Below are 10,283 nucleotides of genomic sequence, written 5' to 3'. Positions count from 1 at the left end.
GAAGCTGTCCTCACTATTCCACACATTCTCCACATCAGCATATTTCTGCTGGAAGTAAGCATTCCTCCCAACCTCAGAAGTCAGGAGGTCCGCCTTCTAATAATGCCATGTCTGTCACAATGCCCTCCAAATCATTCGCCAGGTCCGAACACTCCACTGCTTCTAACGAGTTTGTTTCCATACCTCAACAGTAAGTTGTTCCCATTAGTATTGCAGCCTGGAAGGGAAAGGCCATATTAGATACGGGAGCAAGTTACACTCTCCTTCATGAGAGCCTGTGGAAAGAGCTTGCTCCACATGATGACCTCCATCCCTGGTCCTTGGGTCCACTCTATTTGACCAATGGCGAGGCCGAAGTACCTTTAGGATGGACTAATATACAGATAACCCTTCACAAAAAAGTTTGCACCATACGTGCTGCTATTCTCACCTCCAAAGCCCTGGCTTATTTTGTAGTCCTAGGGTTGGACTTCCTCTTTTCCAGTGGTCTTCAGATAGATGTAGCTGAGAGGAAATACTCATTCAAGTGAACTCCCGATGAAGACTATCCTTTTCAACCAGGCCAGGCTAGCATTCCAGCTGAAAAACCCCAGCATCTGAAAACGAGACCACATACCGAAAGTCCAAACCAATCACTCTCTCTACTGAGTTCACTTCCTCCATCACAGTTCTCACAGGTATCACAACTAATAGATAGCATGGATGACCAAACCTTAATAGAGGCAGCAGTTAACAAGGCACACTTACCGCTTGAAGGAAAACATCAGTTACTTCACCTCCTAGAATCCAACCCACAAGTCTGTACACTTCATCTTGGAAGAAAGACTGTTCTTCAGCACTGCCTCTACACCACTTATCCAGTACCTATTAAACAACGGCCATATCGGTTAACACCTGAAAAACAAGCTGTCGTGAGAGACCAGTTAAAGGAAATGTTGAAAAATGGTATAGTAGAACCATCTCACTCTGCTTGGGCCTCACCTGTTGTTCTGGTCCTGAAAAAAGATGGAAGCCTAAGATTCTGCGTAGACTACCGTAAGGTTAATGCTATCAAAGAGAGGGATGCATATCCTCTACCGACCATCACCGAGATCCTAGAATCCCTCTCTGGAGCAGTCATCTTTTCCACCATAGACTTGAACAGTGGTTACTGGCAGGTAACTATGGACCCAGAGAGTAAGCCTAAGACTGCCTTCATCACTTCCTCAGGTCTGTACCAGTTTAATGTTATGCCTTTTGGTTTGAAAAACGGTCCCACAACATTTCAGAGATTGATGGAGACAGTTTTGGGAGAGCTACGGGGACAAATATGCTTCTTATATATTGATGATGTCATCATATACTCACCATCCGTGACCCAACATTTCCTACATAAGGGAAGCCAAGTCAAACCAAGTGAAAAATCCAAAAATGTCATCAAATAGGTGGTTAATAGCCCATTGCGATATGGGAACGTGTCCGAGGGTCCCTGTACCCTTCGCGCCAGCCTCAGAAAATTTTTCGGGGTCCCGGGGCGGGCGCCCGTTCGTTCGGGGGGTCCGACGGGGAAGGTCTGTGACGTGGAGGACCGCCTCGGGCGCAGCGGACCCCCGCCACGGGTGTTTAAAGGAAGACCCCCGAATATAGCCTCTCCAGTGCAGTTCAGTCTTTACCCACGTGAGGGCAGCCTCACGTCCCACCTCTGGCTCGAATGAATGGGCGCCTTCTCCATTCATATCGATGGCAATCGGGCGCCTCTCGGGGCAGGGCTCTCCCTCCTTCCATTTGTTGCAATGTGTTCTTTTAATGGGAGAGTGGGACGCAATGCCCCCTGAAGACCCCCACGGACCCCTGTGCCACCCTGGGGGGGGGGTGGGGCTGTCCATGGACCCATTATCATCCCCCTGACGCACTATTTTACCCAAACTGACCAGTGAGACCCCCTGACCACCCTGGGTTGGAGGCGGGGCTGTCCACGGACCCATTATCCTCCCCCTGACCCACTATTTTACCCAAACTGACCAGTGAGACCCCCTGACCACCCTGGGGGGGTGGGGCTGTCCACGGACCCATTATCATCCCCTGACCCACTATTTCTCCAAAAGTGACCAATGAGACCCCCTGACCACCCTGGGGGGGCGGGGCTGTCCACGGACCCATTATCAGCCCCCTCACCCACTATTTTTCCAAAAGTGACCAATGAGACCCCCAGACCAATCAGGGGGGGGGCAGGGCTGTCCACGGACCCATTATCAGCCCCCTGACCCACTATTTTTCCAAAAGTGACCAATGAGACCCCCAGACCAACCAGGGGGGGGCGGGGCTGTCCACGGACCCATTATCATCCCCCTGACCCACTATTTTTCCCAAATTGACCAGGGAGACCCCTTGACCACCCTGAGAGGGCGGGGCTGTCCACGGACCCGCTATATGCCCACTAACCATCTATTTTGCACACAAACTGAGTCAACCAACAGACTAACTATCCATTAGCAATTAATTGTATAGCTGTATGTCCACCAACAGACTAACTGCCCATTCATTTGACTGTAAGTGGGACCACCCACGAACAATTTATTCAACAGGCTATCTGCCCATTAGCAATTGATTGTATAGATATATGTCCCCCAATAGACCACTGCCCATTCATTTGACTGTATATGGGACTACACACATGCAATTTATTTGCATTGGATGAAATCATTGAATTTGATCCAGAAGTTATAAAAATGCAGTACACCAAGTGATGAATTTGGGTCCATTAAACTGATTGGAAGTGGGTAGTCCCACTTCCAATCAAAGTAATGGGCTAAAAGGATAGACAGACAGACAGACAGACAGATAGACAGATAGACAAACATCCTACAGATAGATACATACATACATAGACATATATTGGACATATTGAGAACTGCACTGTGCAAAAGTGCTAAAAAGTGGAATTCTTAGCAAAGAATCACAGACAGGGATTGCTGAGATCCCACATACAATTTGTCCCATTAAATTGAAACTCACAAGATAGGAAGAGGAGGCTTGGAGAAGCACAGAAAAAGAGGTTTGAGCACACTAAGTCTGTCCAGAGCTGAGATCTGGACATCCCACATGCAATTTATTTGCATTGTCTGAAATCATCACTTTTTGGACATGGTTTTTTAAACTCCTGGATAAAATTTTTGACTTAAAATCACATTTAGGTGACTGTAGGACTCCCCCTGAACACCATAAGCCCTTCAAAACATAAAAATTCCACTGACCTTGAAACCTTCATTTCTGTGAATGGGTCAATTTGGAGTTGGGATATGCAGATCTCAGCTCTGGAGAGACTTGGGAAGCTGAAACTTGTATTTCTGTTCTTCTCCAAGCCTACTCTTTCTATGGTATACATTTCATTAAGATCGGAGGATGTCGAAAATTTCGTGCATACACCTTTAACTCTTTCCCCGCCAAACACAGAATTTTCCGTGTTATAAAATAGTTTTTTTGCCTAAAAGCAGAGGCCCAGATCTTTATTTTGATATATAGCATCTTCATATATTCATGGAAGAAAATATTCTGCGGGCCATTAAAGTTTAGCGAAAATCGTCAAAACCCTGGCGGTGGCTGGCAACTTTTTTTAAAACGCTGGCGGGGAAAGAGTTAAGGATTTGTGTGCGCAAATTTCGACTTCCTCAGATTTTCTTGAAACTCACAAAATAGAAAGAGGAGGCTTGGAGAAGCACATAAACAGAGGTTTGAGCACACCAAGTCTGCCCAGAGCTGAGATCTGGACATCCCACATGCAATTATTTGCATTGTCTGAAATCATCACTTGGTGGACTTCATTTTTATAACTCCAGGATCACATTGTTGACTTAAAATTACATTTTATTGACTGTAGGACTCACCCTGAACAACATAAGCCCTTCAAAACATCAAAATTCCACTGACCCCGAAACCTTCATTTCTTTGAATGGGTCAAATTGGAGTTAGGATGTGCAGATCTCAGCTCTGGGGAGAGTTGGGAAGCTGAAACTTGTATTTCTGTTGTTCTCCAAGCCTCCTCTATCTATGGTATCAATTTCATTAAGATCGGAGGATGTCGAAAATTTCATGCGTGCCACTTTAAGGATTTGTGCGCGCATATTTCGACTTCCTCAGATTTTCTCGAAACTCACAAGATAGAAAGAGGAGGCTAGGAGAAGCACAGAAACAGAGTTTTGAACACAACAAGTCTGTCCAGAGCTGAGATCTGGACATCCCACATGCAATTTGTCCCATTCACAGAAATGAAGGTTTCGTGGACAGTTGAACTTTTGTGTTTTGAAGGGTGCACTATGTTCAGGGGGAGTCCTACAGTCACCTTAATGTGATTAAATGTCATAAAATGGATCCTGGAGTTATTAAAATGCAGTCCACCAAGTGATGATTCCAGCCAATGCAATTAAATTGCAATTGGGTAGACCCACTTCCAATCAAAGTAATGGGGTAAAACGATAGACAGACAGACAGACAGACAGATTGATAGACAAACATTCTACAGATAGACGCATTCATACATAGACATATATTGGACATATTGAGAACTGCACTGTGCAAAAGTGCTAAAAAGTGGATTTCTTAGCACAGAATCACAGACGGGGATAGCTGTGATCCCACATACAATTTTTCCCATTAAATCGATTGGAAGTGGGACTGCCCATGTGCAATTTATATGCATTGGCAAATGATGCTTTCCTTTCAGCACCACTTAGAGGCTGTCTCCCCCTCAGGCAGCACCATGGGCCCTTTTTATGTTCCTGGTGGGATAGTGAGAGGAAGCTGGGCTCATTGTAAATGTCTCAGGCAGCCCTTTCGAACGAGGTCAGTCCCGAGGTCGTAGCCCGAGAGCTGAGATCTGGACATCCCATGTACAATTTGTCCCATTAAATTAAAATTTTTGGGATGTGCATATCTCAGCTCTAGACAGACTTGGGAAGCTGAAACTTGTATTTCTGTTCATCTCCAAGCCTCCTCTTTCTATGGTATAAATTTCATTAAGATCGGAGGATGTCGAAAATTTCATGCGTACCCCTTTAACCCTTTCCCCGCCAGCCTTTTTAAAAAAAAGTTGCCAGCCACCACCAGGGTTTTTGACGATTTTCGCTAAATTTTAATGGTCCGCAGAATATTTTCTTCCATGAATATATGAAGATGCTATATATCAAAATAAAGATCTGGGCCTCTGCCTTTAGGCAAAAAAACCGATTTTATTTTATCTTCATTTGTTCTTTTTTTATTGCGACTTGAACAGAGGTAGGTTTTGTCAAAAAACAACATTTCAGACAAAAAGCTGAGAAAAAGGCATGTTTATGTCTGATATTTTGAGCTTCTCATACTCCACTTCTTCATGTTTGAGACGATCGCAGTCTGTTTCTTTGATCAAAGAGTTGCGTACTCTTTCAAAACATGCGGAGGGGTCTTCCTTACCGTATAACACCTAAAACACGGAAACCCGGAAAATTCTGTGTTTGGCGGGGAAGCGTTTTTTCATAAAACACGGAAAATTCCGTGTTTGGCGGGGAAAGGGTTAAGGATTTGTGCGCGCAAATTTCGACTTCCTCAGATTTTCTTGAAACTTACAAGACAGAAAGAGGAGGCTGAGATTAGGACAGAAACACAACTTTCAGCTTCCTAAGTCAATCCAGAGCTGAGATCTGGACATCCCACATGCAATTTGTCCCATTCAGAGAAATAAAGGTTTCGTGGTCAGTGACAGTTTTTTGTTTTGAAGGGCTCAGGTTGATCAGGGGGCTTCACTGAGTCACCTAAATGTGATTTTAAGTCATTTGATCCAGGAGTTACATGTCCAAACAAACCATGTCCAAAAAGTGATGATTTCAGCCAATGCAAATAAATGGCAAGTGGGTACACCCACTTCCAATCAACTGAATGGGTAAAAAATCATCACTTGGTGGACTTCATTTTTATAACTCCAGGATCACATTTTTTACTTAAAATCACATTTAGGTGACTCTGTGAAGCCCCCTGAAACACATAAGCCCTTCGAATTTGTGTATTCTGTACAGAATACACAAATACAACATGTTTATGCAACTTACAACTCATAAACATGCATCATTTGCCTAAAAAATGAAAGTGTCCATAAGCATTTTGTCCTATGGAGACTCAACAGCAGGTTTATGGGCTATTCATTTGAAACACTTAATATTTACATGCAGTTTTATTGACAAAATCCCTTTGGCAGCCCTGAGAATACACAATACAACAAGTTGATGCAACTATCAACTCGTAAACATGCACAATTAGCTTCAGAGTGAGACTCAAAGGTCAATGATTAATCATTACCATTGTAATACACTTATAGTTGGAGAACCATTGAATCTGGCTTGAAAATGGAGATGGGGGGAGGGGATCCAAATAGGTTGGAGTGGGGGGAAACAGTATGCTTTATTATGTTCCTTTATGAAATAGTACTCAACTCAGCCTAATTTAACAAGCTGATGCAACTATCAACTCATAAACATGCACAATGAGCATAAAAAACTAATTCCCACGAGCCATGCATTTGGTGCCATTCAAACCAGTTGGAAGTGGGCACTTCCTGTATGATTCGGTGAAAAAAGCCTTGAATCATATGCCAGCAACTTCAGCCGTCGAGTACTCCTTCCTGAGGCCTTCAGATACAACATGTAACGAATTTAAGTCCCTCGGTGTTAAGCAAGTACTTTAAAAAAAAATCAAGAAAAATATTCCTGAAAAATGATTGTCGTAATAACACACATTAGTCAGCCAATGAAGCACTTAACAAAGTCATTCAGACTTGAACCTTTTCACAGTGACTAAGGGGCCCCTGAGAAGCTACAGATTTCAATTTGGAGCCATTTGGACCTTTCCAAGTCATGTCCACGGTCCCGCTGTGAAAATGAATGGTACAAATGGTAAGTGGGATTGCTCTTCCCGATGTCCCAAAGTCCCCAGATTTCGCACGGTGACACGTCAAGGGCCCCTTATCGACATACTAAGAGGACTAAGGCCTAGGGTGCAAAAAAGTATTTTTCATTCATTTCAACAGATCTCTCTGCCTGTCACAGGAATCAATGAGACAGGCTTCATTTTGGGCCTGTGTGCGACAGTCCATTCATCGGAGCCTTTAATACTCAGCAATCCCCCAGGGCTTCCAAACTCTAGGACCTGACTCGGGGGCCCATGGCGATCGAATATCTGAAATTTCGAGGTCCTGCGACCTCGGGAACCCCCTTTTCTAGACGTCCCACTATCCCTTTGAATCAATGCATTTTTCACAACGTGTTTGTGGACAACGTCCCTAAATGGCCCAAATGAATGGAAAATAAGGTCAAAAGGTCACGAGACTCTCCACATTGTCTAAGGGCACCCCGACGATGTGCATATGTCGATTTAGAGTCGTTCGGACCTTTCGGAACCCCGTCCGCCAACCCGTCGTTGAAAACGAATGAAACGAATTGCACGTGGGCTTTTTCTAGAAAGCTCCCCCAGCCCCCAAATTTCACACGGCGGTAGCCTGACGTCCCCCGAAAGACATACCGAGAGCACGTGGCTCTAGAAAAAAGGAAAAGTTTTTTGGGCAAGTTTGTGAAAGATTCCCTCAAAATCCTTTTGCACTTAAAGCTTGAAAGAGCCTCTTGAAGGATGAGAGGCCACTAGGGTTAGGGTTTGAATATAAGCTCAGGAAGGTTCTAGAGACCCCTAGTTTTGGTTCCTGATTTGGGGGGCCCTTTTGCGCGGGTTTCTGGAGTTTCGAGAGCCTGCGACCTTTTGACACCTCTTTTCCAGACGTCCCACTATCCCTTTGAATCAATGCATTTTTCACAGCGTGTTTGTGGACAACGTCCCTAAATGGGCCAAATGAATGGAAAATAAGGTCAAAAGGTCACGAAACTCACCACGCTGCCTAAGGACGCCCTGACGACGCGCATATGTCGTTTTTGAGTCGTTTGGACCTTTCGGTGCCCCGTCCATCGACCCGTTGTAGAAAATGAATGAAATTAATGGCAGATGGACTTTTTCTAGAAAGCTCCTCTGGGCCCCAAACTTCACGTGCTGGTAGTCCGGGGCCCCTAGAGTGTCGTAATATAAGCGCAACTCTCTAGAAAGAATTTTTTTTCCCATTTTTTTTTGCCTTGAATGTGAGAATCAACCTCACAGGCCTTTTGCTCTCAAAGCCAGAAAGAGCCTCTTGCATGTGCAAAGTAATTTGGGTGTTCATTTAAGGTCTAGAGCTGAAAGAGTGCATTCGGAAAATGTCTAGAGCTTCCAAATTTTAGGCACTGATTTGGGGGCCCCTGGGGATCCAGAATCCCAAATTTCGAGGTCCTGCGACCTTTTGACCTCTTTTTACAAGAAATCCCACTTGCCCATTGAACCAACATACTAAGAGGACTAAGGTCTAGGATGTAAAAAAGTATTTTTCATTATTTTCAACAGATCTCTCTGCCTGTCACAGGAATCAATGAGACAGGCTGCATTTTAGGCCTGTGTGCAACAGTACATTCATCAGAGGTTTTAATACTTAGCAAGCCCCCAGGGCTTCCAAAATGTAGGACCTGAATCGGGGGCCCCTGACGATCGAATATCTGAAATTTTCAGGTTCTGCGCCCTTCGGAACCTCCTTTTCTAGACATCCCGCTTGCCCATTGAACCAATGCAATTCTACAGCGGTTTCGTGTACAGGGTTAAAATTGATGCTCAGACCTGGGGGCTTCGAATGCTTCATTGTTGGGCCCTCAGAAACAACATATTAAAAAGGTGTGTCCCTCAGAGTTAAGGAAGTACTTTAAAAAAAATCAAGAAAAATATTAGAGGAAAATTATTGTCACATTACACACATTAGTCAGCCAATTAAGCACTCAGCGAAGCCATTGGGACTTGAAACTTTGCACACTGAATAGGGGGGTCCCTGTGAAGCTACTGATGTCAATTTGGAGTCGTTTGGAGCTTTCGGAGTCGTGTACACGGTCCCGCTGTGAAAATGAATGGTACAAATGGTCAGTGGGACGTGTTCTAACTTTGCACCCTGAGCTCCAACGGACCCCAAATTTCACACGGTGACACGTCAAAAGCCCCTTATCGACATACTAAGAGGACTAAGGTCTAGGATGTAAACAAGCATTTTTCATTATTTTCAACAGATCTCTCTGCCTGTCACAGGAATCAGTGAGACAGGCTGCATTTTAGGCATGTGTGCAACGCTACATTCATCAGAGGTTTTAATACTTAGCAAGCCCCAAGGGCCTCCAAAATTTAGGACCTGGCTCAGGGGCCCCTGAGAAGCTACTGTTGTCAATTTGGAGCCGTTCGGACCTTTCAGGGTCGTGTACACGGACCCGCTGTGTAAATACAAGGTACAAATCGTACGTGGGATGTGCTCTAACTTTGCTCCCCGAGCTCCGACGGAGCCGAAATTTCACTCGGTTGCACACCTGGTGCCCCTCTATCACATACTAAGAGGGCAGACACCTCCTGCCATTCTTTTGTTTTCATCTTCAAAATATGCCATTTCGAGGGTGTGGGCGGACACCCCGGCCACCAAACGCGTGGCCCGTGAAATCCCAGAGCGTAATAACCTATTTGGGAAAAACAGTTGGTCAGGGGGATGATAATGGGTCCGTGGACAGCCCCGCCCCCCCTGGGTGGTCTGGGGGTCTCATTGGTCACTTTTGGAAAAATAGTGGGTCAGGGGGATGATAATGGGTCCGTGGACAGCCCCCCGGGTGGTCAGGGGGTCTCATTGGTCACTTTTGGAAAATTAGTGGGTCAGGGGGATGATAATGGGTCCGTGGACAGCCCCGCCCCCCCCAGGGTGGCACAGGGAGTCTCACTGGTCAGTTTGAGTAAAATAGTGGGTCAGGGGGATGATAATGGGTCCGTGGACAGCCCCGGGTGGTCACTGGTCATCGTGAGTGGTCAGCGGGCAGACAGTGGGACCGTGGGACGCCGGGGGTCTCACCGCAGCTTACAGCACCCCCTATGTGTGTCCGTTCGGTCATGTATTCCGGACTGCAGACTCCGTGGAAATTTGACCGTCCACAGACCCATAAGCTCCATCTGTCCATTGAGATCATTTACAGGAGGGCGGTACACGAACCTGTCACCGTCCCTCGCATCCGTCAAACGTACAATGGCGGTTGATCTCAATGGGACTTTTTCCACCAACCCTCTAAGTTCCCTTACCACGATCTCCAAACTGTCCTCTCCCGATTACAAACAGCAGGCTTGACCATAAATCTGAAAAAGAGTCAATTCTGTCTTCAGGAACTGACATTTCTTGGACATGTGGTAAACCTTAA

The sequence above is a fragment of the Xyrauchen texanus genome, chromosome 4, assembly GCF_025860055.1.
Source record: "Xyrauchen texanus isolate HMW12.3.18 chromosome 4, RBS_HiC_50CHRs, whole genome shotgun sequence".
Classification (NCBI taxonomy): domain Eukaryota; kingdom Metazoa; phylum Chordata; class Actinopteri; order Cypriniformes; family Catostomidae; genus Xyrauchen; species Xyrauchen texanus.
Note: the sequence above shows the minus strand (reverse complement) of the source record.